Below are 26,716 nucleotides of genomic sequence, written 5' to 3'. Positions count from 1 at the left end.
TAAAGCATGTAGGCCACTAAGGAACAATGAGAGCGAGAGAAATAGTCTTCTCCAGGCAAGAACATACCGACTGTCTAACTAATACCAGATGCTCACCACTAAATCTCACATATAAGTAACATTATACTGACTGAGTAGGTTGTATATAAATATTTATGAATATGTATGAATATACATATATTTATATGTATGTAACACCAATTAATGAAAAAAGGGGACCATATGTTGGGAAGAGAACAAATGCGGTATATTGAAGGGTATGAAGGGAGAAAACAGAAGGGAGGATTGATACAGTAATTTTATAGTCTCAAAAAAGAGAACAAGGAAAAATAGTTATTAGTTTTCTAATCAGAAACACACATAAAGGGTTAATATATTTGAAAGTCACTCTAAATGATGAGAGAAATATGGGGAAAGTCATGATTTTCTGATTTTAGGTTTGTTGTGATGTTTTGGACTAATTTGTCCAGTTTATATTTGGGTTACAGTTTATCTTCACAATCCCGTTGCTATCTCTTTATTTCTGGAGTTCAAAGAAGAGGTAACATTTGGGAAAATATGGAGATCTCTTTAGATTCACTAGTTCCATGATTACCAATGATCTTTTGGAGATGACATCAGTGTATACAGGGGGCAAATAAATGGAAAAGAATTCTTGTATATGGAGCAGGTGGTCAAACGAGAGTGACAGTGAAGAGCTAGACATAGGGCTTGTTGAAGCACAGAGAACACTCATGAACAAAGCAAGAGAGAAGCTCGGAGTCAAGAAGTGAAGGCATACAGGATGGGAGAGGCTTTATTTTGGGGGAAGAAAGGCCTGCATTTTGGATATCGAAGGACATTACCCCTTCAGAATCATTCTGAGTAAAGTATAAATGATTTTAATTTGGAGATAAAATGTAATTCTACTTTATGGATCTGTCACTATTCTTGTGTTTCAACAAAATGAGGTGGTTATGTATCCAAGTGTGTTGGCAAGTCTTAAAGTGGAATAAATGACTATAGATGCATGCTGTCTATGTTATGTCACCATTCACATTCCTAGGTCTTCTTTAGGCAAGCTTTCCTGATCTGCTCTTAATTATATATAAGCTCTCCTAGAGTCACAGTCAGTGGAGAGGCCTGCCCTTTGTAATGCACAAACCTTTTACAGTATCAAGGTTGAGTCTTACTCTTATATCTTTTACTCAATTTCCCTAGGAAGCTCATTCCTATAGGGATTGCCAGTTGAGGGTGATAATTTGTTTTGCTTCTGGTGAGGCATCTCTGACCTCCCCATGTATTGAGCCATTTGCTCACCTGGCATACCATACTCAACATTTTTAATACATTCCAAACCCAAGAAGGTAAAAAATAAGTAGACAAATTCATCTTATGCAAATCCATATTTTCATATTTTTCTATCATCTATGCAGTTTATCTACCTCTACAATGAGGAATATCTCTGATATACAGGTACAAACTTGATTATGTTTTGTATACATTTCTGAATAAATAACTTTCATTGCATCTTTTATTCTGTACAAATATAATTACTTCTAGTATGCTTTCCTATGTTCCTGTCATTTCCCTTTAGAATTCTCACAACACCTTTCTTAGTGGCTTTATCTCTAGCTAGAATTATTTTTTTTTAAATTTAGTTGTAATCCTTTATCTTAAAGTAATTCAGCTTAGATTTTACTTGAGTTCTAATTGGTATTTGTCAACAGGAACTTCCAGAACCTCCACGCTCCATCTCCTGCTGCCTCCTCAGTGGTGGGTCTTAGTTTGGTACCCCTGCTATCCTCGGTGTTCTCTTGATGCCTAGCCAAGTCCTTCCTCTCCTTTGTCTTATGCTAGCAGCATGAAATTTGTTCCCTACCACTCACTGGTCATTAATCTTGACAGTAGCTCAATGTCCACTTCCCTGGGAATATATTCCTAAAATTCTGCATTGAGATTAAATGCTTCTTACATGGAAGCAGGGAGCTCAGATTTGGAGAGTTGTCACTTCAAGTTTTGTGTATGGTTGTATGAGAGGAAATGTTTTCCAGCTTCTTAGAAAAATGACCCAGTGTAATCAAGGTCAGTGTATGTTTTTGTCTCTTATTGTCTTCCCAGTATTTCAGCCTCCACTTCACACCTATTTCATATTCAGTGAAGAACTGTTAGGTGGGAATGTTTCTTTCAATGGAACAGAAAATTGGATGTAGCCCACATGTCTGTGAATATCCAATCTCTGTCTTTATCAGAGATAGAGATCACAGCCAGTGTATATGGTAGTAATAATTAATAGTTGAGTTTCTATTTCAATAAATTTCAAGGGAGTACATTATTTAAGTAAGGATTTCTGATTGCCAAGGATGCTGCGCAGTTGAGGGGCTTGGCCTGTTATGAAAACTTAGAGTAGGGAATAATAAGAAGGAGAAATACAGCAGGCCGGAGCCAGTTGGCAGTAATGGGAGAAGCAGCGATTGCCAACTACTGCACTTTTCAGTGAGACAAGAATGTGATCAAAACGATTAAAAGCTCAGGGATCACACATCAAGTCAGTGCACTTGCCAGCCGGCAATCAAATCCTCATCCACTGTACCAGAAAATCCCTGGCAGGGAACCAGAGACGATTTGTATTTGGTTATGAAGCCTCTTAGCTGTTAGCAACTTTAGGAGCATGATGTTTCTTCTGGCCGACTGTCCTAGAAAAGTTCATCGGCAGATCTGAGCAACCTCCTGCCACCCATCCCGAGACAGAATTAAACACAGAATAGTGACTGCAAAGTGCCGATGTCCTTGAATCATTTTATGAGCATCTCCCCTAAGAAAATGGATAGAGTAGGATGAGAGATTACAAAACTTGTAAATGGTAGAAATTAATTGCTTTCTCTGTTACAGGAAACTTTATGTGGATATCATGGTGGAATTCAGCTCCTAACCTCTTTGCTACCTGAAAATAAAAGTGATGCTGTATAATTTAGTAAAGCTCTTGGGAGATGGAAGCTTAAAAACTGCCTCTGATATATCATGTCACACTTTCTATATTCATCCAGCGGTATGCCAGTAGAAAAGATGGAGACTAAGCACTTGAGTCATGTAGAACTTGTCTATGCTGATTTTCCATAAATGCAAGCAAAACAGATGCAGACACCTTAACTACGTATATGATACTACATTTCCAGTGAAAGACGCTTGACTGGAACAAACAGTTACCTCATTTGGCCTTTCATCTTGGCTAGCATGCGTGCAGCCTGAGTTTGTCTCCAAAGAAGAAACCAAAGGACAGGTCATTGATCATTGTAAATAGGCCTGGCAGGGCCATCTCTCTTGGACTTGTTTTGGTTTGGAGGAAAGGTAATTTGTGCCAGTACTATAGTCACCAGCTCTCTTCTGAAGGACCAGGAGCTGTTCTTGCATGATACATCCACGGTATGGACCTGGAGTGATCTCAATATTGAAAAGGATTTTGGTGAGAAATATTTTCAGACACATGAGTCGCCCATCACTGAACACTCTAAGTGAGTGTACCATCTGTCATTTCCCTGTCCTGTGGAACAGGGTCTGGGGAGAAGAAATCAGATTTCACACAATTGGCCTCTGCATGTAAGGTCTCCAGAGAGGAACGAATGAGAGGCTAACAAAAGGATCCACTGAGTTGTCCCACTGTTCTTCCTCCTTTTCTCTTCTTTTTTTTTTTTAATTTATTTATTTATTAAGGATTTCTGCCTCGTCCCCACAACCGCTTCCCATTTCCCTCCCCCTCCCCCGATCAAGTCCCCCCCCCCCTCATCTGCTCGAAGAGCAATCAGGGTTCCCTGACCTGTGGGAAGCCCAAGGACTGCCCACCTCTATCCAGGTCTCGTAAGGTGAGCATTCAAACTGCCTAGGCTCCCACAAAGCCAGTACGTGCAGTAGGATCAAAAACCCACTGCAATTGTTCTTGAATTCTCAGTATTCCTCATTGTCCGCTATGTTCAGCTAGTCCGGATTTATCCCATGCTTTTTCAGACCTAGGCCAGCTGGCCTTGGTGAGATCCCAATAGAACATCCCCATTGTCTTAGTGTGTGGGTGCACCCCTCGTGGTCCTGAGTTCCTTGCTCGTGCTCCTTCTCCTTCTGCTCCTGATTTGGACCTTGAGATTTCTGTCCGGTGCTCCCGTGTGGGTCTCTGTCTCTGTCTCCTTTCATCGCCTGATGAAGGTTAATATTCCTGAGGATGCCTATGTGTTTGTCTTTGGATTCACCTTATTTAGCTTCTCTAGGAACATGAATTATAGGCTCAATGTCCTTTATTTATGGCTAGAAACCAAATATGAGTGAGTACATTCCATGTTCCTCTTTTTGGGTCTGGCTTACCTCACTCAGGATAGTGTTTTCTATTTCCATCCATTTGTATGCAAAATTCAAGAAGTCCTTGTTTTTTACTGCTGAGTAATACTCTAATATGTATATATTCCATACTTTCTTCATCCATTCTTCCGTTGAAGGGCATCTAGGTTGTTTCCAGGTTCTGGCTATTACAAACAATGCTGCCATGAACATAGTTGAGCATATACTTTTGTTGTATGATAGGGCCTCTCTTGGGTATATTCCCAAGAGTGGTATTGCTGGATCCAGGGGTAGGTTGATCCCGAATTTCCTGAGAAACCGAAACACTGCTTTCCAGAGTGGTTGCACAAGTTTGCATTCCCACCAGCAATGGGTGAGTGTACCCCTTTCTCCACAAACTCTCCAGCAAAGGCTATCATTGGTGTTTTTTATTTTAGCCATTCTGACAGGTGTAAGGTGGTATCTTAAAGATGTCTTGATTTGCATTTCCCTGATCGCTAAGGAAGTTGAGCATGACCTTAAGTGTCTTTTGGCCATTTGAAGTTCTTCTGTTGAGAATTCTCTGTTCAGATCAGTGCCCCATTTTATAATTGGGTTGATTAGCCTTTTACGGTCTAGTTTCTTGAGTTCTTTATATATTTTGGAGATCAAACCTTTGTCAGTTGCAGGGTTGGTGAAGATCTTCTCCCAGTCAGTGGGTTGTCTTTTTGTCTTAGTGACAGTGTCCTTTGCTTTACAGAAGCTTCTCAGCCTCAGGAAGTCCCATTTATTCAATGATGCCCTTAGTGTCTGTGCTGCTGGGGTTATACATAGGAAGTGGTTTCCTGTGCCCATGTGCTGTAGAGTACTTCCCACTTTCTCTTCTATCAGGTTCAGTGTGTTCGGACTGATATTGAGGTCTTTAATCCATTTGGATTTGAGTTTTGTGCATGGTGATAGATATGGATCTATTTTCATTCTTCTACAGATTGACATCCAGTTTTGCCAGCACCATTTGTTGAAGATGCTCTCTTTTTTCCATTGTATACTTTTAGCTCCTTAATCGAAGATCAGGTGTTCATAGGTTTGTGGGTTAATGTCAGGGTCTTCTATTCGATTCCATTGGTCGACTTCTCTGTTTTTATGCCAATACCAAGCTGTTTTCAATACTGTAGCTCTGTAATAGAGTTTGAAGTCAGGGATGGTAATGCCTCCAGACAAACCTTTATTGTATAAGATTGTTTTGGCTATCCTGGGTTTCTTGTTTTTCCATATAAAGTTGATTATTGTCTTCTCCAGATCTGTGAAGAATTTTGATGGGATTTTGATGGGGATTGCATTGAATCTATAGATTGCTTTTGGTAGAATTGCCATTTTTACTATGTTGGTCCTCCCAATCCAAGAGCAAGGGAGGTCTTTCCATTTTCTGGTGTCTTCTTCACTTTCTTTCTTCAAAGACTTAGAGTTCTTGTCAAGTAGATCTTTCACTTCCTTGGTCAGGGTTACCCCAAGGTATTTTATGCTATTTGTGGCTATCGTGAAAGGTGATGCTTCTCTGATTTCCCTCTCTGCTTCCTTATCCTTGGTGTATAGGAAGGCAACTGATTTTTTGGAGTTGATCTTGTATCCTGCCACGTTACTAAAGTTGTTTATCAGCTGTAGGAGTTCTTTGGTAGAATTTTTGGGGTCGCTTATGTACACTATCATATCATCTGCAAATAACGAAAGCTTAACTTCTTCCTTTCCAATACGAATCCCCTTGATCTCCTTATGTTGTCTTATTGCTATTGCTAGAATTTCAAGCACTATATTGAAGAGGTATGGCGAGAGTGGACATCCTTGTCGTGTTCCTGATTTTAGTGGGATGGCTTTGAGTTTTTCTCCGTTTAATTTAATGTTAGCTGTTGGCTTGCTGTAAATAGCTTTTATTATATTTAGGTATGACCCTTGTATCCCTATTCTCTCCAAGACCTTTATCATAAAGGGGTGTTGAATTTTGTCGAATGCTTTTTCCGCATCTAGTGAAATGATCATATGTTTTTTTTCTTTCCGTTTATTTATATGGTGGATTACATTGATAGATTTGCGTATGTTGAACCAGCCCTGCATCTCTGGGATGAAGCCTACTTCATCATAATGGATAATTTTTCTTATGTGTTCTTGGATTCGGTTTGCCAGTATTTTATTGAAGATTTTTGCGTCGATGTTCATGAGTGAGATCGGTCTGTAATTCTCTTTCTTGGTTGGGTCTTTTTGTGGTTTTGGTATCAGGGTAACTGTAGCTTCATAAAAGGAATTTGGCAATGACTCTTCTGATTCTATATTGTGAAATACCTTAAGGAGTATAGGCATTAATTCTTCTTGGAAGTTCTGGTAGAATTCTGCATTGAAACCATCTGGTCCTGGGCTTTTTTTTGAAGGGAGATTTTTGATAACCATTTCTAATTCTTCGTGAGAAACCGGTCTATTTAGATCATTCACCTGGTCTTGGTTTAGCTTTGGTATATGATACTTATTTAAAAAAATGTCCATTTCTTTTGTATTTTCCAGTTTTGTGGCATACAGGCTTTTGTAGTAAGATCTAATGATTCTCTGAATTTCCTCTGTGTCTGTGGTTATGTCCCCCTTTTCATTTCTGATCTTATTTATTTGCGTGTTCTCTCTCTGTCGTTTAATTAGTTTGGATAGGGGTTTGTCGATCTTGTTGATTTTCTCCAAGAACCAGCTTTTTGTTTCATTGATTCTTTGGACTGTTTTCTGTGTTTCTATTTTGTTGATTTCAGCCCTCAGTTTTATTATTTCCAGTCTTCTACTTCTCCTGGGCGCGTCTGCTTCTTTTTTTTCTAGAGCTTTCAGGTGTGTTTTTAAGTCCCCAATGTATGCATTCTCCGTTTTCTTTAAGTGGGCACTTAGTGCTATGAACTTTCCTCTTAGCACTGCTTTCATTGTGTCCCATAGGTTTGAGTATGTTGTCCCTTTATTTTCATTAAATTCAAGGAAGACTTTAATTTCTTTCTTGATTTCTTCCTTGACCCAGGTGTGGTTCAGTAGTTGACTGTTCAGTTTCCATGAGTTTGTCGTTTTTTTGGGGGCAGCGTGGTTGTTGCCTTCTAACTTTAATCCGTGATGATCTGATAAGACACAGGTGGACACTGATATTTTTTTGTATCTGTGGAGGTTTCCTTTGTTTCCGAGTATGTGGTCAATTTTTGAGAAGGTTCCATGAGCTGCAGAGAAGAAGGTATATTCTTTCCTATTTGGGTGGAATGTTCTATAGATGTCTGTTAAGTCCATTTGCTTCATTACCTCCAATAATTCTCTTAATTCTCTATTAGGTTTCTGTCTGATTGACCTGTCCCTTGGAGAGAGAGGTGTGTTGAAGTCTCCTACTACTAGTGTGTGTGGTTTGATGTCTGCCTTGAGTTCTAGTAATATTTCTTTTACATAAGTAGGTGCTTTTATATTGGGGGCGTATATATTCAGGATTGAGACGTCCTCTTGATGAATTGTTCCTGTTATGAGTATAAAGTGACCGTCTCGGTCTCTTCTGATTGATTTTAGTTTGAAGTCAGTTTTGTTAGAAATTAGTATGGCCACACCTGCTTTTTTCTTAGGACCATTTGCTTGAAACACCTTTTCCCAACCCTTTACTCTGAGTAGGTGCCTGTCTTTGTGGTTGAGATGTGTTTCTTGCAAACAGCAGAATGTTGGATCCTGTTTTCGTATCCAATCTTTTAGCCTGTGCCTTTTTATAGGTGAAATGAGCCCATTAATATTAAGTGATATTAATGACCAGTGGTTGTTTACTCCGGTTATTCTTATTGCTTTTGGTAGTAGAGATTGTGTGTCTCCTTTCTTTGAGATGTGCTCGTGAAGGGTCATTAGATGCCTGGGTTATTGTAGGCAGTGTTGGCAGTGTTGGATTCCTTGGGTTGCACTTTTCCTTCTATTACTTTCTGTAGGGCTGGATTTGTGGCTACGTATTGTTTAAATTTGTTCTTATCCTGGAATGTCTTGTTTTCTCCGTTGATAGTGAACGATAGCTTGGCTGGGTATAGTAGTTTGGGTTTGCATCCATGGTCTCTTAGCTTCTGCAGAACCTCTATCCAGGACCTTCTGGCTTTCATAGTTTCCATCGAGAAGTCAGGTGTAAGTCTGATCGGTTTACCTTTATAAGTTACTTGCCCTTTTTCTTTTGCAGCTCTTAATATTCTTTCTTTAACCTGTATATTTTGTGTTTTGATTATTATATGGCGAGGAGATGTTTTTCTTTGATCCAGTCTGTTTGGTGTTCTGTATGCTTCTTGAATATTTAAATGAATATCTTTCTTTAAGTTGGGAAAGTTTTCTTCCATAATTTTGTTGAAAATATTTTCTGAGCCTTTGAGCTGTGACTCTTCTCCTTCTTCTATTCCTATTATTCTTAGGTTTGGTTTTTTTATTGTGTCCCATAGTTCCTGAATGTTTTGTGTTGAGAATTTGTTGGCTTTGCTGTTTTCTTTGATCTGTTCGTTTATTTTCTCTATGGTGTCCTCAGCATCTGAGAGTCTTTCTTCTAGCTCTTGTATTCTATTGATTATGCTTGTTTCTGTAGACTCTGCTCGTTGGCCTAGATTTTCCATATCCAGCTGGTCCTCAGTTTGTATTTTCTTCTTTGCCTTCATTTCAGTTTTCAATTCTTGAACTGTTTCCATTACCTGTTTGATGGTTTTTTCTTGGTTTCCCAGGGTATCATGTACATATTTACTCATTTCTTCAAACTTTTTGTTATACTTCTCATCCATTTCTATAAGGGCATTTTTTACATGTTGTTTAAGGGACTCTATTATCTTCATAAAGTCGATTTTTTCCACTTCTTCTGTGTTAGGTTGTTCAAATACTTCTGTTGTAAGATCATTGGGTTCTGATGTTTTCATGTTGTTTTTCGGATTATTGGGTGAGTTCTTGCTTTGGCGCCTGCCCATCTCCTCCTATTGATCCTATCCAATGGATCCTTTAGAAACCGGATCAGGTTTCCCTGCTGGCCAAGGGCTCCGCTTACAAAATGCCCTCACTCTCTTTTGTGGTTCCTGCTGCAGGCCAAGAACCCTCTCACCCCTCCGAAGGATCTTCAGGACAGGACCAGGCTCCCCTTGTGCCAGTGACCTGGCCAACCAAAGGCCTACCTCTTTGATTCAATTGTAGTAGGGCGATCTGCTCTCCTTATTGCACGCCTGTCCCAGCCGCTTGGGTCTGGCCGCTGCTCAGCCGCGTCTGGGGCCGCCGCCGTGCTGCCGCCGCTGCGCCGCGTCTGGCGCAGCCGCCACTGCGCCTCTGTGCGTCTGGCGCCGCCGCTGCTGCGCCTCTGTGAGTCTCCCTCCTTTTCTCTTCTGTTCCTCTTCTTTTTTCTGCCCCTGTGACCTCCTTTTCTTCCTGCCCCTACTTATCTTCCTGTCTTCTCTTGCTCTTCCTCCACTTCCTACCATCTATGCAAATACTGTCTCCTTATCTCTTCCTTTCTCCTCTCTCCTGCTTTCTTTCATTTCCTTTTCTCCTCAGCTTCTCCTTTCTTTTTGCCTCCTTCTCCCTTCCATTTTCGTGTTCCTTCTCCTCTCTCTATTTCTTCTGCCTCTCCCAGCTTTATTTGTTATCTTTTGCTTTGCCATCTTGGCAGAGTGAAGTAAACCAGCGCTCTCACCCTCTGCGCCATCTGCTGTATTTTCCACACCTAGATGATTCTATTTCTTCTTCCTTTCCCTTGACGGTATTCCTCATCTCCTCTGCATTACATATTCAGATCATTCGCCAGTGAGTAACACTGAGAGAGCAGTTTTGACTTACGAGTGCATCGGTGCTAATGTCCCCTTTCCATCCTGACCTTTCTTTCACTCTCCATGCCCAGAGTGCTGCATGTCCCTTAGTACCCATTTTCTTAACAAGTTTTCCTCTCCCATTTCTATAAGGACAAGTAATGTCAGTGTGTGTTTTTATGTGTATCTCTACACCTATTCCTTTGTGAAGAAAATTGACATGAGTATGTGTTTTCCCCTGCTATGTGTCATTTTATACATTAAATATTTGCTTCAATGGTGAATATCATACACGTATTGACACAGGAAGGTATGTGTATGGGACAAGGCAGCAATTTCAGTGTTCTGAAATCAGAAAGCTGAAAGACCCACAGTTGCCAGTCCCATATACAAGATCTGTTAAGTTCCCTGGTCTGCCAGTGAAACTACGTGACACAATAGTAGGGTGGCAGACAGAAAATGACTGCCCTACACTTGAGTTGTATCTAAGACTTCAAATGGGTACCCACAACAACTTTCCCACTAACAACCCTCCTGACATTAGGAGAAATATCACCGACACTGCCTGCCATCTGGGCATCTCTATGCAGGCATCTGCTTTGTGCTGAAGCAGGCAATGGCAGAGATGAGGCAAGTTTAACGTTTTTCAGTGGTGTATGACATGGAGAGTTGAACTCTACTACAATGTCTGCAGCAAGCTCAGACCCTTTCCATTATCACAGTGATAAAGCACATACTGGCTTTATGGGAGCCTAGGCAGTTTGGATGCTCACATTACTAGACCTGGATGGAGGTGGGTGGTCCTTGGACTTCCCACAGGGCAGGGAACCCTGGTTGCTCTTTGGGCTGACAAGGGAGGAGGACTTGGTTGGGGGAGGGGGAGGGAAGTGGGAGGCAGTGGCAGGAAGAGACAGAAATCTTTAATAAATAAATAAATAATTAAAAAAACAAAGAGAAAGGATGTTTTTGTTCTTAAAAAAAGGCAGAGTGAGCTTGTGTTCAACTACATACTCTCAAGGTGTAATGCTACCACTCGAAAGAGTTTGAAGAGATGAAGTTTTTGGTCTGAGAAAATTAAGATTTAAAAATACAGTCTTAAGTTTGGCCTTTTTATTGTGTCCCATATTTCCTGAATGTTTTGAGATGAGAATTATTGGCTTTGCTGTTTTCTTTGATCAGTGTTTATTTTCTCTATGGTGTCCTCAAAATCTGAGATTCTTTCTTCTATCTCTTGTATTCTATTGATTATGCTTGTTTCTGTAGGCTGTGCTCATTGACCTAGATTTTCAATATCCATCTGGTCCTCAGTTTGTGTTTTCTTCCTTGCTTCCATTTCAGTTTTCAATTCTTGAACTGTTTCCATTACCTGTTTGATCGTTTTTTTCTTGGCTTCCCAGGGTATTATTTACGCATTTACTCATTTCTTCAAACTTTTTGTTATACTTCTCATCCATTTCTATAAGGGCGTTTTTACATGTTGTTTAAGGGACACTATTGCTTTCATAACGTCAATTTTTTCAGTGGCCTTCCTATACACTAAGGATAAGGAAACAGAGAGGGAAATCAGAAAAGCATCACCTTTCACGATAGCCACAAATAGCATAAAATATCTTGGGGTAACTCTGACCAAGGAAGTGAAAGATCTATTTGACAAGAACTTTAAGGCATTGAAGAAAGATATTGAAGATGACACCAGAAAATGGAAGGATCTCACCTGCTCTTGGATTGGGAGGATCAACATAGTAAAAATGGCAATTCTACCAAAAGCAATCTATAGATTCAATGCAATCCCCATCAAAACCCCATCAAAATTCTTCACAGACCTGAAGAAGACAACAATCAATTTTATATGGAAAAAACAAAAACCCAGGATAGCCAAAACAATCTTATACAATAAAGGATCGTCTGGAGGCATTACCATCCCTGACTTCAAACTCTATTACAGAGCTACAGTATTGAAAACAGCTTGGCATTGGCATAAAAACGGAGAAGTCGACCAATGGAATCGAATAGAAGACCCTGACATTAACTCACAAATCTATGAACACCTCATTTTCGATAAAGGAGCTAAAAGTATACAATGGAAAAAAGAGAGCATCTTCAACAAATTGAGCTGGCAAAACTGGATGTCAACATGTAGAAGAATGGAAATAGATCCATATCTATCACCATGCACAAAACTCAAGTCCAAATGGATTAAAGACCTCAATATCAGTCCGAACACACTGAACCTGATAGAAGAGAAAGTGGGAAGTACTCTACAACACATGGGCACAGGTGACCACTTCCTACGTATAACCCCAGCAGCACAGACATTAAGGGCAACATTGAATAAATGAGACCTCCTGAGACTGAGAAGGTTCTGTAAAGCAAAGGACACTGTCATTAAGACAGAAAGGCAATCCACTGACTGGGAGAAGATCTTCACCAACCCCGCAACTGACAAAGGTCTGATCTCTAAAATGTATAAAGAACTCAAGAAACTAGACTGTAAAAGGCTAATCAACCCAATTATAAAATGGGGCACTGAGCTGAACAGAGAATTCTCAAGAGAAGAAGTTCAAATGGCCAAAAGACACTTAAGGTCATGCTCAACTTCCTTAGCGATCAGGGAAATGCAAATCAAGACAACTTTAAGATACCACCTTACACCTGTCAGAATGGCTAAAATCAAAAACACCAATAAAAGCCTTTGTTGGAGAGTTTGTGGAGAAAGGGGTACACTCATCCATTTCTGGTGGGAATGCAAACTTGTTCAACCACTTTGGAAAGCAGTGTGGTGGTTTCTCAGGAAATTTGGGATCAACCTACCCCTCTACCCAGCAAAACCACTCGTGGGAATACAACCAAGAAAGGCCTTATCATACAACTTTAGTATATGCTCTACTATGTTCATAGCACATTGTTTGTAATAGCCAGAACCTGGAAACAACCTAGATGCCCTTCAATGGAAGAATGGATGAAGAAAGTATAGAATATATACATATTAGAGTACTACTCAGCAGTAAAAAACAAGGGCTTCTTGAATTTTGCATGCAAAAGGATGGAAATAGAAAATACTATCCTGAGTTATTTAAGCCAGACCCAAAAAGATGAACATGGGATGTACTCATTCATATTTGGTTTCTAGCCATAAACAAAGGACATTGAGCCTATAATTAGTGATCCTAGAGAAGCTAAATAAGGAGAACCCAAAGAAAAACAGATAGGCATCCTCCTGAATATTAACCTTCATCAGGCGATGAAAGGAGACAGAGACAGAGACCCACATTGGAGCACCAGACAGAAATCTCAAGATCCAAATCAGGAGCAGAAGGAGAGAGAGCACGAGCAAGGAACTCAGGACCGCGAGGGGTGCACCCACATACTGAGACAATGGGGATGTTCTATCGGGAACTCACCAAGGCCAGATGGCCTGGGTCTGAAAAAGCCTGGGATAAAACCTGATTGCTGAACATAGTGGACAATGAGGACTACTGAGAACTCAAGAACAATGGCAATGGGTTTTTGACCCTACTGTACGTACTGGCTTTGTGGGAGCCTAGGCAGTTTGGATGCTCACCTTACTAGACCTGGATGGAGGTGGGTGGTCCTTGGACTTCCCACAGGGCAGGGAACCCTGATTGCTCTTTGGGCTGACGAGGGAGTGGGACTTGATTGGGGGGGGGGAATGGGAGGCAGTGGCAGGAAAGAGACAGAAATCTTTAATAAATAAATAAATTAAAAAAAATAAAAAAATAAAAAGGATACCGCCAAAGACCTGTAAAAAAATAAAAATACAGTCTTATTCAGGATATATCCTAATTTATATTTTCCCCTTTTATAAATAGCTGGTTGGGTGTTTATCTATACATAAGTATGTTCTGTATCATTTAATAAATCATATATCTTCTTTGATTTTTTTATTCAAAAGTGTTAGAAGATGCCTATTGCTAGAGGTGATGATAATGTCCCAAATGAAAGAAAATTGCTTAATTGTGTTCAAACAAAAGAGGGAAATGAACAGGAAGGGAAAACAGGTGGCTTTTCTGAGATTATGTATATATGTAATGTATTACCAATTTCCTCATTGATCTTGAGAGTAATATTAATCATAACTAAGTTCCTAGGTGGAAGGGTTATGGTATTTAACTATATTAGAATTTATTTTTGCAATAACATCATTAAAGTAGTTTCACAGTATTATGTATATGTTTTTGAAATGATTTGTGTGACTGTAGAAAAGAATCTAACATGTGATGACTCCCTCCATAAAAAGGATTCTTTGAATTCATCAGCATCTCCCTTTATATGTTGTAGCACGAACTCTAGTTGGTCTTAATATTATAACCTGTAGTCAGATATAGGAATTAATGCTGAAGATCAGAGAAGCAGAGAGGCCAGCCACTAGATGGATTTTTTTTCCTCTGCCAATGCTCAGAGTAATGGACTGATCCTGTCCTCAGAATGCATCTGTCTCCACCAAATATGACACTGCACTCAGTTATTGTCTCCTTCATCCTTATATTCCTCTCTCCACCCTCACCCAGCCATATCCCTCCGATCTCAACCTCCATGGTGCTGAGGTTAGCAGTGTGTGATCCCAAGTGCTGGAGTCTGCTTTGTGTGAGTTCCATTTCTCCTTTAGATAGATTCAATCTTGTGTAGCCCAGGGTGGCCTTGAACTAATAAAGAGTCCTCTACTTCCTTCTTTCAAGTTGTGGAATTAAAGGTGTGTGTCACGACTCCCTGGCATCTAGTGGCTTTGCTCTGTGTTTTCACCTTCAGGATAGCTTTACTTGCTAAAACATAAGCAAAATATCACTACAGTATGTGATTTTAAGGAGTAAGTCTTATTCTTACCAAGATAATTTTTTTTCTCTGTGTTCAATTTCTAGCCTGTTTCAGCATATTTTTAAAACTACTTCTTTAATTTAAAATGAGCATATGTGACTTAAATCACATCTAATGTTATATATTTTTGACTCTGAAGTTTAGGGTGGCACAACAGAATCTATGAAGTTTAAGGTGGAACAATAGAATCTGTGCCTTCTGAAGCTGATAGCAAATTTACAAACAGGTTTTAGCTGTGTCTGCTGCAGTCAAATCATTTCAATGATTGAACATCTCACTGTAAATGTAAGTTTAAATATCGAATCCTAAGAATAACTTTCAATATTAATGATATTCAGTCCAGCTTGACTGACTGGAACCCATTTTATCCTTGTCCCATTTAGGTTTCCTTTGCTAGGAGAAAAGAATGACAAGAGCAACGTGGGGTGGAATGAGATTATTTGGCTTATACTTCAAGTCTTTGGCACTGAGGGAAACCGAAGCAAGAGCCAGGGCTCAGGAATTAAGGCAGAGGCAATCAGAAAAGCTCCTCACTGTATTGCTTCCAATGCTTGTACTCCTTTGGACCACCTACCCTGAGCTAACACTACTTGCAGTGACCCGAGCTTTCACACATTAATCAGGAAATTGGCCCACAAACATGTGTTCATGAAAATCTGATGGAGGCAGTTCCTAAATTGAGGTCTTCTTTCCAGGTGACTCTAGTTTGTGTCAAGTAGACGATAACTAACCAACACAACCCTTAGCTTGTCCTAACCAAGGGTGGGCCTACACGCTGATACATACATAATTACTCTTTCCCTTTGACTGGTGTTCAATGTCTGTGTAGATTTTACACAGTGTTTCTTGATTCCTGTAACCAGAAAACTGCCAAGAAAGACTGTCTCAGTAAAAGTATGGGATAATGAAAAGTATTTTTTGTCTATACTGTTCTAGACAAGTTTTTAATATTATAGATTAACTTCTTTGCTAATTTTTGTCCCTTGGGTTTCACCACTACCAATATCTCACTTTCCATTTCTAAGCATATTTGTACCTTTATCACCATTCTTCTTTTCTATTAAACATCAAAATAGGCAGGACTTTACGTCTTTCCTTTGCTAATACTTCTTCATTTTACTCCCTGCCTCCTTCCTTCCTTCCTTCCTTCCTTCCTTCCTTCCTCCCTTCCTTCTTTCCTTCTTTCCTTCCTCTCTCTCTCCCTCCTTCCCTCCCACCTTCCATCCCTCCCTCCTTCCCTTCCTTTCTTTCTTCCTTCCTCCATCCCTTCCTTCCTTTCTTTCTTCCTTTCCTCCCTTTTTTTTCTGTCTCTCTATGCATTTTTTGACAATTGCATTTCCATGTTCCTAATCCTTGGTTCTAGTGATTATGCTCTGCTCAAATCAAATGCATCCTCAATCAATATCTAAACTCTCTTATTAATAACCATCACATTAGTGACATCTCAATATCAGATGGTTGACTAATCTGTATTAAGATTTTAGCATCCAGTTATTTTCATATCTTCTTGATTCTGCTTCAGAAATACTTCCAGAATATTCCATCACTCCATCCTTGCTTCTCACAGAAACATCCCAATGCATGTCCTGTCATATTGATTGTTTGACTTTCTAAGTGAAATTTTTGAGCTTAGCATCCCACTGTCAACCAGCAGCAGTTTACATACCTGTGTTCCTTTCTTGGCAATCATGCTGTCCGTAAAAAACTTAAAAACAAAACTGAAATAATGTAACAATTAAGCATGTATGAAAAATATCACCAGAATATTTATTTACATTTTGGAGATTGTATCATAAGTACAGCATTTCTGATTCTTTCATACAAATCTCCTCATGTAATGCACACATTTGTCTTCAAATTTTTATTTCAAATATCAAAAACTACCTCCAAGTGAAGACTGCTCAAAAGTGTATTGTATATTCATCTAATATGATAAGGTGGAAATCACACTGTTTTAATAAAATCATGGTTCCAAATATAACATTAAAATATATTTAAGCATAAATTTTATTATATATTAAATGTAATACTAGTAAGATTTTTTCTGTTTCTGAAACAAATTAAAACTTCAGATCTTTGAATTGGCATGTGTAGATGTTGGTTGGATCTTTCTCACTGTGTGATGTACTTCTATTTGAAAGTCTTTTACAATACTGACTTAGTTACTGAGGAAATAGAGAGTTAATGAACTGTGGAATATCATCAGGTGGCTGGATACATTGGTAATTAATTCCCCAGAGTTAAATGTGAAATAAAATAAAACAGAAAATATGTTAAAGAACAATGGTTTGCCTTTTTAGCATAATGTAAACCCCAAAGCCAGAATGTTTTAAGATCAACATACCATTAGCAGCAAACATTATCAATGTGTATCAAAGTACACAAATTACTTAAATAAGACTAATGAAAAATAATTTTAAGGATAAAAATTATGTACACAAGGGCTGGAGAGATGACTCAGAGGTTAAGAGCACTGACTACTCCAGCGTTTCGGAGTTCAATTCCCAGCAATCACATGATGGCTCACAACCATCTATAATGAGATTAGTGTCCTCTTCTTGTGTACTCTTATGGCATGCAGACATACGTTCAGGCAGAATAAACACCATACACATAATAAACAAATCTTTAAAAAATATGTACAAAATTACATAACATATACAGTATACATCAGAATGTGTACATTCTAAAAACAATTAAGGAAATGAATCCAATGATAATTCTACTAGGAAGTTACTACCACAAAATTTTAGGCCAGTATCTGAAAAAAAAAAAAAAAGGAATGCAATGGTTTAATTTATAATTCTAGGCAGTGATGGAGGAAGGTCATTGGCTAATAAAGGAACTGCCTTGGCCCATTTTATTGGTTAGAGGATAGGTGGGAGGAGTAAACAGAACAGAACGCTGGGAGGAAGAGGAAGTGAGGTCAGTTTCGACAGCTCTCCTCTCTGAAGCAGATGCCTGAGAGAGACGCCATGCCCCACTCCCGGGATGAAGCTCCGACCCAGAATGGACATAGGCTAGAATCTTCCTGGTAAGCGCACTTTGGGGTGCCATACACAGATGATTAGAAATGGGCTAAATTAATATGTGAGAATTAGCCTAGAAGAGAATGGGCCAAGCAGTGTTTAAATGAATACAGTTTGTGTGTTGTTATTTCGGGCATAAGCTAGCCGTGCGGGCGGCTGGGGTGCTGGGGACGCAGCCCCGCCGCCCCGCCGCCCCGCCGCCCCGCCGCCCTTTTTACTACAAGGCAGTATAAATATCTTTCAAATGTAAAAGTCTGAAAAGAAATGTTTCATGTACAGAATCTGAAGAATTCAACTGAATATAATTGCTAGGCATACCTTTGAGTAGAAAGAAAGCATCAATTTGCCCTCTCGGTATATCCAAAAAGAAGAATACCCAACAAGATCCCAAATTAAAAAAAAAAAAACTGACCATTATTATTTAAATAAATTTATACGATTTAATAACAACATGTGTCTCTTTTCTTCTTCTAATTTGTTGATTGTTCACTTGTAATCTTAAATCACACATGCATGTTATTCTTGGGCTACAGTGTGAAGCTGAAACCTGACTCTTAAGACTGTTAACCTGGCCCTGTTTTATATATGAACCTTGAATAGAGATGATTATTATTCATGAGACAATCCTCAGTGTCGGAAGGGTCACTCTGTCCCTGAGAATTGTTTACAAAATCTTTGGCTTTAGCATTCTGCCTTTCTCATAGGACATCTTATCTGGCCTCCATCATGGATACATTTTACCATTTTAGATACTCATGTATAACAATGTCCTGGAAAGTGACTTCGAAAGGAAAAGATTCTTGTGACTGATATTAACACACAACGAGCTTTCCATAAGGTTGCTGCTACCATGTCCCAGTTGGTCACAAAAGCAACTACCTCATATTTCTTCTAGAAGTGATATGGTTGCGTCCTTTTTTAGCATGGTACTGACCATTTGTTATAGAAGCAATACATGCCTGTGACTCAGGACAGGAATCAAAACAGGTACTCTAGACCCACAGCACCAGTGACCAGGCAGCAGCACCCTTTGCTGCCAACCATCTTCCACTTCATCAGCAACCACCATTCCCACTGGTCCCATCTGCACCTGAAGGAACAGCCCTACTTTCTAGGCTTTAGTCCCTGCCTTTCCCCCACCCATGGCACCAACAACAACCAAGCAGCAGTCCCCTCTCCCGCCAACCATCCCCTGTGGCACCACTTCCACAGGACCCACCAGAACCTTCAGATCCACCTGCACCTGGAGGGAGAGTGACCACTTGCCCCACTTGCCCCACCTGCACCTGGAGAGAAAGTGACCATTGGTGTCACAGGCCCAAACTGCACTTGGTAGAAGAGCTACCACCAGAGCTACAGATCCCATCTATACCCATTGGAGGAAGAGATGGGTAGACAGCAGTGTAAGAATATATTTGACAATATAAAGAGCAGTGTGGCAATACAAAAATTAGTGGTTCTACAACAGCAAAACTTGATCATCCTGATGCAGATGAAACAGAAGAATATGACCATGAAAATAACTTCATGGAGATGATAGAGTCCCTTAAAAAAGAAATGAAAAATTCTTTAAAGAAATGGAGGAGAGGACAAACAAAAAGTTAGAAGAAATCACTAAATCCCTTAAAAAAATCAAAGAAAACAAAACAAAACAAAACAAAAAACCAATCAAACAACTAAAGGAAATAATCCAAGACTTGAAAAATAAATAGAGGTAATAAAGAAAACACAAACAGAGGAATCCCGGAAGTGGAAAATCTGGGTAAATAAACAGGAACTACAGATGCAAAAAGAACCAACAAAATACAAGAGATGGAAGACAGAATCTCAGTCATTGAAGATACAATAGGGGCAATAGACTCATCCATTAATGGGAATGTTAATTCAGAAATGTTCTTAATACCAAAAATCCAAGAAATCTGAGAAGCCATGAAAAGACCAAACCTAACAATAATAAGGAAATAAGGTCAGCTCAAAGGCACAGAAAATATATTCAACAAAATCATAAAAGAAAGCTCTTCTAACCTAAAAATGATATGTCTATAAAGGTACAAGAAGCATACAGAAAATAACATTGACTAGACCAAAAAGAAGTCCCATGCAATATAATAATTAAAACACTAAACATACAGAATAAAGAGAATGGTAAGATCTGCAAAGGAAAATGGCCAAGTAACAAAAAAGGGAGACTTATCAGAATTACATCTGAGTTCTCAATAGAAACTCTGAAAGCCAGAAGGTTCTGGGCAGACATTCTGCAAATGCTAAGAGACCACAGAAGCCAGCCCAAATGACTATTCCCAGCAAAGCTTTCAATCACCATAGACTAAGAAAACAATGTATTCCATGACAAAACCACATTTAAACAATACCTATCTGCAAATCCAACCCTATAAAAATTACTAGAAGAAAAACTCCAACCCAAGAAAGTTTGCTGCACCCACAAAAATGCAGGCAACAGATAAGTTGACACCAGCAAACCTCAAAGAAGGGAAATACAAAATCATTACCACCACCACCACGACCACTACCACCACGACCACCACCACCACCACCACCACCACCACCACCACCACCACCACCACCAATAAAACCAAATATAAAAGGAATTAACAACCACTGAAAATAATTAACTCTTAATATCAATGGTCTAAATTTACCTATAAAAGACATAGGCTAGCAGAATGAATATGAAAACAGGACCATCCTTGTGTTGCATACAAGAAGCTCAGCTAAACCTCAAAATCAGACATTAACTCAGGGTTAAGGGTTGGAAAGGAATTTTCCAAGCAAATGTACTGAAGAAAAAAGTAGGAATAGCTCTCTTAACATCTAACAAAATAGACTTCAAGCTAAAATTATTCAAAAGAGGTGAAGTGGATTAAAGACCTCAACATAAAATCAACCACACTGAACCTCATAGAAGAGAAAGTGGCAAGTACACTTGAACACATTAGCACAGAAAACCACTACCTAAATATAATCCAAAATATAATCCAAGTAGCAACAATTAATACTGATACTGAAAGCAACCATTAATAAATGAGACCTCCTGAAACTGAGAAGCTTCTCTGAAGTAAAGGACATGGTCAACAAGACAAAACGGCAGCCTATAGAATGGGAAAAGATCTTCACCAACCCCACATCAGAGGTCTGATCTCCAAAATACACAAAGAACTCAAGAAATTGGTCATCAAAATAACAAAAATTCAATTAACTGAGGTACAGACCTCAACAGAGAACTCTCACCCGATGAATCTAAAATGGAAATGTTCAATATCCTTAGCCATCAGAGAAATGCAAATCAAAACAACTCTGAGATTCCATCTTATACCTGTAAGAATGGCCAAGATCTAAAACACTGATGACAACTCATGCTGGACAGAATTTGGGGTAAAGGGAACACTCCTCCTTTGCTGCTAGGAATGCCAACTGGTATATCTCCTTTGGAAATCAGCAAGGCTATTTCAAAAAATGAGGAAACAATCTACCTCAAGATCCAGCAATGCCACTTTTGGGTATATACCCAAGGGATGCTGAATCATACCACAATGACAAATGCTCAACTATGTTCATAGCAGCATTATGTGTCATAGTCAGAACCTGGAAAAAACCTAAATGCCCCTCAAATGAAGAATGGACAAAGAAAATTGTTACATTTACAAAATGGAGTACTACACACCAGAAAAAAATAATGACATCTTGAAATCTGAGGGCAAACGTATGAATCTAAAAACATCTTATTAAGTGAGGTAACCCAGACCCTGAAAGACAAATACAATAAGTACTCACTCATAAGTGATTTTAGACATAAATCAAAGAAAATCAGACTATAATTCACAATCACAGAGAAGCTGGACCACAAAGAGGACCCTAAGAGAGACACACATGAATCTAATCTACATGGGAAGTAGATAAATATAAGATCTTCTGACTAAATTGGGGATTTGGGGATTATGGGGGCAGGAAGGAAGGGGAGAAAATATATAACTCAATAAAAACAATAAAAAAAGAGATGAAGAAGGATACTATTTTCATCATGGTAAATCCATCAAGATGAATTCTCAGTTCTAAATGCCAATAAAAAGAAAAAAGAAATAGAAAAAAAGAGATTACTAAAGCATAAATCACACATCAAACCCCCGACACTAATAGTTGGAGACTTCAACACTCTACTCCCCTCACTGGACAGGTTTGCAAGAGAGAAACTTAACAGAAAAATAAACTAACAGAAATCATGACTCAAACACTTAACAGACATCTGTAGAACATTTACATAAAAGAATATACATTCTTCTCAGCACCCCATGGAATGAACATTCTCTAAAATTGGCCTCATACTTGGTCACAAAGCAAACCTCAACAGATGCTGAAAAATTAGATTAACCTCGTGAATCTTATTGGATCACCATGACTTAAAGTTATAATTCAGCAACAACCCTAATTGCATAAACCTCACAAACACATGGAAGTTGAACGATGCTCAACTGAATCATTACCAGGTATAGGAAGAAATAAAGAAAGAAAATAAAGACTTCCTAGAATTCAATGAAAATGAAAGCACAGCATACCCTGTGAGATACTATGAAAGCAATGCTAAGGGGAAAGTTCATAGCACTAAGAGCCTACATAAGAAAGTAGAGAAATCTTACTCTATCAATTTAAGAGCACACCTGAAAGCTTTAGAACAAAAAGAAGTAAACTCACCCAGGTGGAGTAGACAGTAGGAAATAATCAAATTGAGGGCTGAAATCAATAAATTAGAAACAAAGTAATCAATACAAAGAATCAATGAAACAATGAGTTGGTTCTTCAAGAAAATCAACAAGATAGATAAACCCTTGCCCAAGCTAAGAAAAGGCAGAGAAAGAACATTCAACCTAACAAAATCAGAAATGAAAAGGAGGACATAACAAATGACAACGAGGAAATCCAGAGAATCATTAGGTCATACTTCAAGAACCTGTGCTTTACAAAATTGGAAAATTTAAAAGAAATGGACAATTTTCTGGATAAGTGTCACATAAAAATTAAATCAAGATCAAGATCAGATAAACAACATAATAGATTTATAACACTCACGGAAATAAGAGCAGTCTTCAAAAGCCTCCCAATCAAAAAACAAGACAGAACTAGACAGTTTCAGTGCAGAATTCAACCAAAATTTCAAGAGCAAATACCAATATTCTTCAAGTTGTCCCACACAATAGAAGCAGAAAGAACATTGTACCAAGCTCTTTTTTTGAGACTACAGTTACCCTGATACCCAAATCATACAAAGACACAATTAAGAAACAGAATTACAAACAAATATTCCTCATGAACAGTGACACAAAAATATTTAATAAAATACTGGCAAACTACCCAACAGCGGTGGCACACACCTTCTATCCCAGTACGCAGGAGGCAGAAGCAGGTGATATTTTGTGACTTCAAGGCCAGCCTGGTCTACAAGAGCTAGTTCCAGGACACCTAGGCCTGTTACACAGATAAACTCTATTTTAAACAAAACAAACAAGCAAAACAACAGCAACAACAACAAAATAAAATTAACAAAATACTGGCACACCAAATCTAAGAACACATTAAAGAAATCATCCACGATGGTCAAATAGACTTTTTCGCACGATGCAGGGATGGTTCAACATATGAAAATCTGTCAATGCAATCCACCATATAAATAAACTAAAAGACAAAAACATGACCATCTCATTAGATGCTGAAAAATCATTTGACAAACTATAACATCCCTTCATGATAAATAAAGGTCTTGGAGATATCGGGGATACAAGGAGCAAACATAAACATAATAAAGGCAATATACAACAAGCCAACAGCCTATATCAAACGAAATGGAGAGAAATTCAAAGCAACCCCAGTAAATCAGGAACAAGACAAAGTTATCTGTCTTTCCATATCTATTCGTTATAGTACTTGAGGTTCTAGCTAGAGCAATAAGATGACCAAAGGAGGTCAAGGAGATACAAGGAGATCAAGTGGATACAAACTTGAAGGGAAGAAATCAAACTTTCACTATTTGCAGATAATATAATAGTATACGTAAGTGACCCCCAAAATTCCACTAGGGAACTCATACACTGATAAACACATTCATTAATGTGGCATGATGCAAGATTAACTCAAAAAAAAAATCAGTAACCCTTCTCTGTAGAAATGCTAAATGGGTTGAGAAAGAATTCAGAGAAATATCACCCTTTGCAATAGACACAAGTAGCATAAAATATCTGGAGAGACTGATTAACAGCAAGGACTTCTCTTCCAAAGGTCCTGAGTTAAATTTCTAGGAACCACTTGGTGACTCACAGCCATCTGTAATGATATCTGGCAACTTCTTGAAAAAGAGACTTGGTCAGTCATCCTCATCAAGACTGTGAAACTCAATATGCACAAGTTCAACACAACTGCCATATACAGGCTGTCCATGCATGCTTCAGCATTTCCAGAATATAAATTTCATTTATTCAAACTCTAACCAAACAAGTAAAAGACCTGTACAAGAAGATCTTCAAGTCTTTGTAGAAAGAAATTGAAGAAGATATGAGAAGATAGATACAATCCCCATATTATTGGATACATAGGATTAACATAGTAAAAATGGCAATCTTAACAAAAGTAATTCAATGCAATCCCCATCAAAATCCCAACACAATTCTTCACAAATCTCAAAAGAACAATATTCAACTTCATTTAGAAAAGCAAAAAACACAAGATAGTCAAAACAATCCTTTATAATAAAGGAACTTTTGGAGGCAACCCAATCCCTGACTTTAAACCCTACAGAGAGCTGTAGTAGTAAAAACAGCTTGATATTGGCATAAAAACAAACACATGGATCAATGAAATCAAATTGAAGAACCTAGTACTAAGTTACAAACATATGAACATCTGATTTTGACAAAGAAGCCAAAAGTGTACAATGGAAGAAAGAAAGCGTCTTAAACAAATGGTGCTTAAATAACTGGGTATCAGCATGTAGAATGAAAATAGATCCATATTTATGCCCATGAATAAAGCTCATGTCCAAGTGGATCAAAGACCTCAACATAAATTTTGTTGCACCTGGAATTTTGTTGATTTATGAACAGGATTTGTGAATCTGGCAGAAGAGAAAGTAGAAAGTACATTTGAATGCATGACATAGGAGACCACTTCCTAAATATAATACGAGTAGTACAGACATTGAGAGCAACAATAAATAAGTGGGACCTCCTAAAACTCAGAACCATCTGTAGGGCAAGGGACACAATCAATATAACAAAAGGCAGCCTACAGAATGGGAAAAGATCTCTACCAACACCAAATATGACAAAGGGCTGATCTCCAATATGTATGGAACTCCAGAAACTAGACGTAAAAATACCAAATAACCCAATTTAAGGTACAGTTCTAAGCAGAGATCTATTTGGGGAGGCCTTGGCAATGACACCAGGACCTATCCCAGGTGCATGAATTGGCTTTTTGAGTCCATTCTCTAGAGTGGGCTAGCTTGCTCAGCCTTGATACATGGGGAAAGGGACTTGGTTTTGCCTCAAGTTGGCATTCCAGACTTTGTTGAGTCCCCAAGGATGGTTTATACTCTCAAAAGAGTGGATGGCAGATGGGAAGCAGGGGTATCGGGGTGTCAAAGATGGAGGGAAAAGGAACTAGGGCTGGTATATAAAATTAAAAATAAATTTTTAGTAAAAAGGAAAAATGAAAATGAAAAACAGGCGTTCTGTGTGGATCAGTAGCTCCAGAGTGGAATGATGATACTTGACTGCACAGCAAAAACTGGTGTGTGCAATTGCTCTCTGCATCTCCACCATTGCACCATATTCCTGTTAACCAGTCACTAGATCAACAAAATTAGAAAAATAATTCCATTCAATAAAAGTGGATCCTAAACTTTTATGTATTTTTTTTCCTTCTCCATCCCATTTTTCTCCAGAGGCTGAATATTCTATAGGTATTCAGCACTTTTTAAAATCATGCTATGAATCAGTTCTGATTTACTCCAATTTTACATGATAAATTAATGACATGCTCTTATTCTATGCACTGGTCTTTGTTCAATATCCTCAAGTTTATCTTCCCTGGGCATGAGTAAAACACTAGTAACAAGATTTCTTAACAACATCAAAGGCATGTCTGCTTTCTTCTTGCCAATATGGAAGAACACAATTCTAGAAAATTCTAGAATAAAATACTACTATGATCAAAAACACCTACCTTGCCATCCTTGCCTTGATGCTCAGCTAATGAATCCATCCTGTTTCCTTTTAAATTCAACTCTAGTTCCAAGTTCCTGCTTCCATCAGCTGGTTTTCTCATTTGTATGTTTCTCCTATTTTAGTATACTCTGTCCATCAAAACAAGTTGTTTTGTTTTTATTTCCTTGTCAAGAAACTATTTACTCTACATGCTGAAATATGTTGTTCTTTTTTTTTTATTTGAACATGCCATCATACTCTTATTTCACGACCTTCCTTCCTTCTTTACTTTGAATCCGTTGTGTCACAAAACAACTGGCTTATGAGCCCAGATCTAAACACCAAAAGATGACTTTTGATTTAAAGTGGGTCTGATTTTTTTCACTTAGCTAACATTACTTAGAGACCAACTAAATAATAAACTTCTTCAATATTGTGGCAAATTACTGTAAGAAAAATCAAGGATACCACTTAAATGAAGAAAATTCCTAAGAAGAAATAACTGGTTTTAAGAATAAAAATAAAAGAAGGTTATTTGTCTCAATTCACAAAAGTACCAGCCGTTTTGGTGCTG

Source organism: Microtus oregoni, unplaced genomic scaffold (genome assembly GCF_018167655.1).
Source record: "Microtus oregoni isolate MIOR12 unplaced genomic scaffold, Mior012 000083F_ref0000379, whole genome shotgun sequence".
In the NCBI taxonomy this organism is placed as follows: domain Eukaryota; kingdom Metazoa; phylum Chordata; class Mammalia; order Rodentia; family Cricetidae; genus Microtus; species Microtus oregoni.
This window is presented reverse-complemented; position numbering follows the sequence as displayed.